This window comes from Eleutherodactylus coqui, unplaced genomic scaffold, assembly GCF_035609145.1.
Source record: "Eleutherodactylus coqui strain aEleCoq1 unplaced genomic scaffold, aEleCoq1.hap1 HAP1_SCAFFOLD_487, whole genome shotgun sequence".
NCBI classification, from domain to species: domain Eukaryota; kingdom Metazoa; phylum Chordata; class Amphibia; order Anura; family Eleutherodactylidae; genus Eleutherodactylus; species Eleutherodactylus coqui.
This window is the reverse complement of record NW_027102314.1, coordinates 31,162-40,000: the sequence shown is the minus strand read 5'-3', so window position 1 is coordinate 40,000 and position 8,839 is coordinate 31,162.

Genomic DNA, 8,839 nt, shown 5'->3' with positions numbered 1-8,839 from the left:
CACTTTGTCGTTTTTTTCTCCAAGACTCCTATCTGCCAACTGCTGTGGACTTCAGCGGTGGCTGCCGCGGGCTATGCGCGGCCTCCTGGGGGTCCCGCCTGCCCGCGCAGGCAGCTAGGACGGGGTTATCAGCAAAGCCTGTGAGGCGCTCTCATGGGGAGGGGGGGCTCCGCAGCCCCCCAAGGTGGCTTCGTACACCTCTTGAACGTTGCGGCCCGGCCGCTCGGAGAGAGCGGTGTCTACCCGGGCAGACAGCCTGTCGGCCCCGCGGCCTGGGCAGGCGGAGCAGGTACTCTTGCGCTCGGGGGCTCTGCTCGGCCCGGAGAGTTGTGTGCGGGGCGCCGTCGCCTCGCTGGAACCAGGGGCGTCGTGACGTTCGCGCGCGCCTAGCCGCCGCCAGAACAGGCCAGAAAGGTTGAGCTGCATACGGATCTAAGCCGTTGCCCAAACTAACTCTGGCCCGTGTGACACAGCCGCGCGCGCGCTTTCCTACGACACTCGACCGCCGGGCTCCCTCGGCCTGGGAGGCACTCTCGGGGCGGGGGGCACCGCAGCCCCCCAAGGTGGCTTCGTACACCTCTTGAACGTGGCGCCCGGCCGCTCGGAGAGCGGGGTCTACCCGGGCAGACAGCCTGTTGGCCCCGCGGCCTGGACAGGCGGAGCGGGGACACTTGCGCTCGGGGGCTCTGCTCCAAGGAGCGAGAGCGGCCACTCTGCTCGGCCCGGAGAGTGGGGTGCGGGGCGCCGTCGCATCGCTGGAGCCAGGGGCGTCGTGCCGTGCGCGCACGCCTAGCCGCCGCCAGAACAGGCCGGAAAGGTTGAGCTGCATACGGATCTAAGCCGTTGCCCAAACTAACTCTGGCCCGTGTGACCGACACAGCCGCGCACGCGCTTTCCTACGACACTCGACCGCCGGGCTCCCTCGGCCTGGGAGGCACTCTCGGGGCGGGGGGCACCGCAGCCCCCCAAGGTGGCTTCCGTACACCTCTTGAACGTTGGGGCCCGGCCGCTCGGAGAGCGGGGTCTACCCGGGCAGACAGCCTGTCGGCCCCGCGGCCTGGACAGGCGGAGCGGGGACTCTTGCGCTCGGGGGCTCTGCTCCAAGGAGCGAGAGCGGCCGCTCTGCACGGCCCGGAGAGCGGGGTGCGGGGCGCCGTCGCCTCGCTGGAACCAGGGGCGTCGTGACGTTCGCGCGCGCCTAGCCGCCGCCAGAACAGGCCGGAAAGGTTGAGCTGCATACGGATCTAAGCCGTTGCCCAAACTAACTCTGGCCCGTGTGACCGACACAGCCGCGCACGCGCTTTCCTACGACACTCGACCGCCAGGCTCCCCTCGGCCTGGGAGGCACTCTCGGGGCGGGGGGCACCGCAGCCCCCCAAGGTGGCTTCGTACACCTCTTGAACGTGGCGCCCGGCCGCTCGGAGAGCGGGGTCTACCCGGGCAGACAGCCTGTCGGCCCCGCGGCCTGGACAGGCGGAGCGGGGACACTTGCACTCGGGGGCTCTGCTCCAAGGAGCGAGAGCGGCCACTCTGCTCGGCCCGGAGAGTGGGGTGCGGGGCGCCGTCGCATCGCTGGAGCCAGGGGCGTCGTGCCGTGCGCGCACGCCTAGCCGCCGCCAGAACAGGCCGGAAAGGATGAGCTTCATACGGATCTAAGCCGTTGCCCAAACTACCTCTGGCCCCTGTGACCGACACAGCCGTGGCACGCGCTTTCCTACGACACTCGACCGCCGGGCTCCCTCGGCCTGGGAGGCACTCTCGGGGAGGGGGGCACCGCAGCCCCCCCAAGGTGGCTTCCGTACACCTCTTGAACGTTGGGGCCCGGCCGCTCGGAGAGCGGGGTCTACCCGGGCAGACAGCCCGTCGGCCCCGCGGCCTGGACAGGCGGAGCGGGGACAAGCCAAGGCTACCGGCGGGCGGGATCGACCGGGTAGCCGCCGTGGGGAACACAACTTGGACGTCTCGCGCCGTCGCGGACCACCGTCCTCCGTCTCTCTCTCCCTCTCTCGGAAGGGAGGCCGCCCGAGGCGCACGGGCCTCGGACGGCCAGGGGTGGAAGGGCTCCACCCCAAGGTGGCTTCCGTACACCTCTTGAACGTTGGGGCCCGGCCGCTCGGTGAGAGCAGGGTCTACCCGGGCAAACAGCCCGTCGGCCCCGCGGCCTGGACAGGCGGAGCGGGGGCAAGCCAAGGCTACCGGCGGGCGGGATCGACCGGGTAGCCGCCGTGGGGAACACAACTTGGACGTCTCGCGCCGTCGCGGACCACCGTCCTCCGTCTCTCTCTCCCTCTCTCGGAAGGGAGGCCGCCCGAGGCGCACGGGCCTCGGACGGCCAGGGGTGGAAGGGCTCCACCCCAAGGTGGCTTCCGTACACCTCTTGAACGTTGGGGCCCGGCCGCTCGGTGAGAGCAGGGTCTACCCGGGCAAACAGCCTGTCGGCCACGCGGCCTGGACAGGCGGAGTGGGGGCAAGCCAAGGCTACCGGCGGGCGGGATCGACCGGGTAGCCGCCGTGGGGAACACAACTTGGACGTCTCGCGCCGTCGCGGACCACCGTCCTCCGTCTCTCTCTCCCTCTCTCGGAAGGGAGGCCGCCCGAGGCGCACGGGCCTCGGACGGCCAGGGGTGGAAGGGCTCCACCCCAAGGTGGCTTCCGTACACCTCTTGAACGTTGGGGCCCGGCCGCTCGGTGAGAGCGGGGTCTACCCGGGAAGACAGCCCGTCGGCCCCGCGGCCTGGACAGGCGGAGCGGGGACAAGCCAAGGCTACCGGCGGGCGGGATCGACCGGGTAGCCGCCGTGGGGAACACAACTTGGACGTCTCGCGCCGTCGCGGACCACCGTCCTCCGTCTCTCTCTCCCTCTCTCGGAAGGGAGGCCGCCCGAGGCGCACGGGCCTCGGACGGCCAGGGGTGGAAGGGCTCCACCCCAAGGTGGCTTCCGTACACCTCTTGAACGTTGGGGCCCGGCCGCTCGGTGAGAGCGGGGTCTACCCGGGCAAACAGCCCGTCGGCCACGCGGCCTGGACAGGCGGAGCGGGGGCAAGCCAAGGCTACCGGCGGGCGGGATCGACCGGGTAGCCGCCGTGGGGAACACAACTTGGACGTCTCGCGCCGTCGCGGACCACCGTCCTCCGTCTCTCTCTCCCTCTCTCGGAAGGGAGGCCGCCCGAGGCGCACGGGCCTCGGACGGCCAGGGGTGGAAGGGCTCCACCCCAAGGTGGCTTCCGTACACCTCTTGAACGTTGGGGCCCGGCCGCTCGGTGAGAGCAGGGTCTACCCGGGCAAACAGCCTGTCGGCCACGCGGCCTGGACAGGCGGAGTGGGGGCAAGCCAAGGCTACCGGCGGGCGGGATCGACCGGGTAGCCGCCGTGGGGAACACAACTTGGACGTCTCGCGCCGTCGCGGACCACCGTCCTCCGTCTCTCTCTCCCTCTCTCGGAAGGGAGGCCGCCCGAGGCGCACGGGCCTCGGACGGCCAGGGGTGGAAGGGCTCCACCCCAAGGTGGCTTCCGTACACCTCTTGAACGTTGGGGCCCGGCCGCTCGGTGAGAGCAGGGTCTACCCGGGCAAACAGCCTGTCGGCCACGCGGCCTGGACAGGCGGAGTGGGGGCAAGCCAAGGCTACCGGCGGGCGGGATCGACCGGGTAGCCGCCGTGGGGAACACAACTTGGACGTCTCGCGCCGTCGCGGACCACCGTCCTCCGTCTCTCTCTCCCTCTCTCGGAAGGGAGGCCGCCCGAGGCGCACGGGCCTCGGACGGCCAGGGGTGGAAGGGCTCCACCCCAAGGTGGCTTCCGTACACCTCTTGAACGTTGGGGCCCGGCCGCTCGGTGAGAGCGGGGTCTACCCGGGAAGACAGCCCGTCGGCCCCGCGGCCTGGACAGGCGGAGCGGGGACAAGCCAAGGCTACCGGCGGGCGGGATCGACCGGGTAGCCGCCGTGGGGAACACAACTTGGACGTCTCGCGCCGTCGCGGACCACCGTCCTCCGTCTCTCTCTCCCTCTCTCGGAAGGGAGGCCGCCCGAGGCGCACGGGCCTCGGACGGCCAGGGGTGGAAGGGCTCCACCCCAAGGTGGCTTCCGTACACCTCTTGAACGTTGGGGCCCGGCCGCTCGGTGAGAGCGGGGTCTACCCGGGCAAACAGCCCGTCGGCCACGCGGCCTGGACAGGCGGAGCGGGGGCAAGCCAAGGCTACCGGCGGGCGGGATCGACCGGGTAGCCGCCGTGGGGAACACAACTTGGACGTCTCGCGCCGTCGCGGACCACCGTCCTCCGTCTCTCTCTCCCTCTCTCGGAAGGGAGGCCGCCCGAGGCGCACGGGCCTCGGACGGCCAGGGGTGGAAGGGCTCCACCCCAAGGTGGCTTCCGTACACCTCTTGAACGTTGGGGCCCGGCCGCTCGGTGAGAGCAGGGTCTACCCGGGCAAACAGCCTGTCGGCCACGCGGCCTGGACAGGCGGAGTGGGGGCAAGCCAAGGCTACCGGCGGGCGGGATCGACCGGGTAGCCGCCGTGGGGAACACAACTTGGACGTCTCGCGCCGTCGCGGACCACCGTCCTCCGTCTCTCTCTCCCTCTCTCGGAAGGGAGGCCGCCCGAGGCGCACGGGCCTCGGACGGCCAGGGGTGGAAGGGATCCACCCCCCGCGGGAAGGGGACGCGCGGCGGCACCCGGACGCGGGAGCGTTGACCCGGGGGTCTTTACTCCGCCGAGGCGTAGCCCGGAGAAGGAGCGAGACCGGCCGGCGGGGGTGGAACACCCCCTCATGCCTCGCTCCTTCTGGGGATAAAGCGCGTCGTCCGCAGGCCGCCGTCCCCTATCCCCGCCCTGGACCGCCCGCATCGGCCGGAGCCCGAGGGGACAGGCGGGGGTCCTTCGCTTTCGGGAAAACCGTCACCAAACGTGGGGCCCGTGGCCCCGCTCTCGGCCGCCCTGAGGCGGGAGAGCCCGGATCGTTCTCTCTCTCGGCGTCGGCCCCACCGACGCCGTCGCACGGTGGCCTGGGAAAGGGCTGCACCCCCTGCGCCACGCTTCTCCCCCGGAGTACTCCCCCCGCAGGGGGCTCCGCGGGGTGTCCCGACGCGCAGAGTCGCTCGCCTTCTTCCGCGGGGGACGGGAGGGACGCCCACGCGCGTCCCTTCCCCATCCTCGAGAGCCGTACGCGCCGAGGGTGAACCCGCTCGCCGGGGCGCCGGGGAGCAGGGCCCTTGTGGTCCTTCCCCGGACATGGGCGCGGCGAGGGTCCCCCGGCCGCGACGGCTCTCCCGTTGACCCACTCTCTCGCCTTGGGTGGTGGTGATGGAGGCGGCTGCCTACGCCTCAGCCCGGCATCTCGGAGGGGGGTCGCCCGGGCAGCCAGCCAGCCAGCCTGTTGGCCCCGCGGCCTGCACAGGCGGAGTGGGGACACTTGCGCTCTATGACTCTGCTCCCAGGGAGGTGGCAGAGGGGCGGCCGCGGTGCTTTGACTTTGAGCGGTCCCCACTCCAGCACTCTGAGAAATAGTCACTTTGTCAAAGACCGCACACCGCTCGTTCCCTTATATGCAAAAAAGGTGTTCGTCCTGACGTTTTGCGAGCCCTTATTTTACCGTCGTCGGCGCTATCAGGGGAAACAGGCCCGCTCCTTCCGCCTTCATGGAACCGTAGCTCGGCCCCGAGGGCCCAGGATTACCCTCATACCGGTTCTCACGACATGCGTCGACACTCGGCTCGGCCCCGGCAGCCGCAGCTCCCGCCGGCCCGGCCAGCCGGGTCCGCACCCCTGGCCGGCGCCTGGAGCGTCTGGACTTTGTCGTTTTCTCTCCAAGACTCGTCTCTGCCAACTGCCGTGGACTTCGGCGGGGGCTGCCGCGGGCTGTGCCCGGCCTCTTGGGGGTCCCGCCTGCCCGCGCAGGCAGCTAGGACAGGGTTATCAGCGCTCTCAGGGGGGCCTCCGCAGACCCCCCACAGGTGGCTTCGTACACCTCTTGAACGTGGCGCCCGGCCGCTCGGTGAGAGCGGGGTCTTCCCAGGCAAGCCGCCTGTGGGCCCCGCGGCCTGGACAGGCGGAGCGGAGACAAGCCCAGGCTACCGGTAGGATCGACCGGCTGGCAGTCGTGGTGGAGCAACGGGGACGCCTCGCGCCGCCGCGGGCCGCCGTCCTCCGTCTCTCTCCCACTCTCGGAGGCAGGCCGCCCGAGGCCAACGGGCCTCGGACGGCGTGGGGTGGAAGGGCTCCACCCCAGGGGAAGAAAACACGCCCGCGCGCGTTTGCACAGTCTGCCCCGGCCCGGCATCTCGGAGGGGGGTCGCCCGGGCAGCCAGCCAGCCTGTCGGCCCCGCGGCCTGCACAGGCGGAGTGGGGACCCTCGCGCTCGATGACTCTGCTCCCAGGGAGGTGGCAGAGGGGCGGCCGCGGTGCTTTGACTTTGAGCGGTCCCCACTCCGCACATTGAGAAATAGTCACTTTGTCAAAGACCGCACACCGCTCGTTCCCTTATATGCAAAAAAGGTGTTCGTCCTGACGTTTTGCGAGGCCCTAATTTACCGCCGTCGGCGCTATCAGGGGAAACGGGCCCGCTCCTTCCGCCCTCCTGGAACCGTGCCTCGGCCCGGAGCGACCAGGATTACCCTCATACCGGTTCTCACGACATGCATTGACACTCGGCTCAGCCCCGGCAGCCGCAGCTCCCGCCGGCCCGGCCAGCCGGGTCCGCCCCCCGTGGCCGGCGCCTGGAGCGTTTGGACTTTGTCGTTTTTTCAAAGACTCATCTCTGCCAACTGCCCTGGGCTTCAGCAGTGGCTGCCGCGGGCTGTGCACGGCCTCCTGGGGGAGTCCCGCCTGCCCGCGCAGGCAGCTAGGACAGGGTTATCAGCGCTCTCAGGGGGGCCTCCGCAGACCCCCCACAGGTGGCTTCGTACACCTCTTGAACGTGGCGCCCGGCCGCTCGGAGAGCGGGGTCTACCCGGGCAGCCAGCCGGCCTGTCGGCCCCGCGGCCTGGACAGGCGGAGTGGGGACACTCGCGCTCGATGACTCTGCTCCCAGGGAGGTGGCAGAGGGGCGGCCGCGGTGCTTTGACTTTGAGCGGCCCCCACTCCCTTCCCAGCACTCTGAGAAATAGTCACTTTGTCAAAGACCGCACACCGCTCGTTCCCTTATATGCAAAAAAGGTGTTCGTCCTGACGTTTTGCGAGGCCTTAATTTACCGCCGTCGGCGCTATCAGGGGGAACAGGCCCGCTCCTTCCGCCTTCCTGGAACCGTGCCTCGGCCCCGAGGGCCCAGGATTACCCTCATACCGGTTCTCACGACAAGCATCGACACTCGGCTCAGCCCCAGCCGCCGCAGCTCCCGCCGGCCCGGCCAGCCGGGTCCGCCCTCCGTGGCCGGCGCCTGGAGCGTTTGGACTTTGTCGTTTTTCTCAAAGACTCATCTCTGCCAACTGCCGTGGGATTCAGCAGGGGCTGCCACGGCTGTTCCCCGCCTCCTGGGTGTCCTGCCCTGCAACACCGGAGGGTCAGGGGGGGTCTTGAGCAACTACTGGTAGGTGCAGCACCTCGGGGGCCCTCTGCAGCCAGCACACTGCTGCCAACAGCCCGCTCCCCATCACCAGCCAGCCCCTTCTGCATACATCTGGCGGGGGTGCTTTTTTGACTTCCCCCATTTTGGCCTATGGGGAAAAGCCAGGGGGAAAACCTCCAGAGTCAGGCCAACCTCCTGGAACTCCAGCTCGGCCTGGAGCTACTGGTTTGCCCCCTTCCCGGTTCTCAGGACATGCCTTGACACTCGGCTCTTCCCCAGCCGCCGCAGCTCCCCTCGGCCCGGCCAGCCGGGTCCGCCCCCCTGACCGGCGCCCGGAGCAGTTTGGACTTTGTCGTTTTTTTTCTCCAAGACTCATCTCTGCCAACTGCCAAGGACTTCAGCAGGGGCTGCCACCTGCTGTTCCCCGCCAATGGGTGTCCTACCCTGCAACACCGGAGGCTCAGGCAGGGTCTTGAGCAACTGCTGGTAGGTGCTCTCAGGGGGCCCCTCCACACCCCCAGGCCCACATCCAGGGCCTCCCTCCCGGCCCCTGGAGCAGCCAGCACCCCCTCACCGTCAGCACTCTCTCCCCGTTGGGACTGTGAAACTTTTCTGACCGTGCAAGCTTCGTCAAACGGCAAGGGGGCAACCGGCGTTCTGTGCCCGGCCTCCTGGGGTCCTGCCCGGGCACATCGGAGGCTCAGCCTGGGTTTTCAGCCACCACGGGCAGGTGCACTCAGGGGGCCCTCCGCAGCCGCCCATGCACACCTCTGCAGCCAGCACACCGCTGCCAACAGCCCGCTCCCCATCACCAGCCAGCCCCTTCTGCATACATCTGGCGGGGGTGCTTTTTTGACTTCCCCCCTTTTGGCCTATGGGGAAAAGCCAAGGGGAAAACCTCCAGAGTCAGGCCGACCTCCTGGAACTAGAGCTCGGCCTGGAGCCACCGGTTTGTCCCCTTCCCGGTTCTCAGGACCTGCACTGACACTCGGCTCAGCACCGGCAGCTGCAGCCCCCGCCGGCCCGGCCAGCCGGGTCCGCACCCCTGGCCGGCACGCCTGGAGCGTTTGGACTTTGTCATTTTCATGACTTGTCTCCTCAGACATTGTCCGACTGCAAGGGGGGCGGCCGCGGTCCGTGCCCAGCCTCCAGGGGTTGCCCCCGGCCCCTGGAGCAGCCAGCACCCCCTCGCCGTCACCACTCTCTCCCCATTGGGACTTTGAAACTTTTCTGACCGTGCAAGCTTCGTCAAACGGCAAGGGGGCAACCGGCGTTCTGTGCCCGGCCTCCTGGGGTCCTGCCCGGGCACATCGGAGGCTCAGCCTGGGTTTTCAGCCAC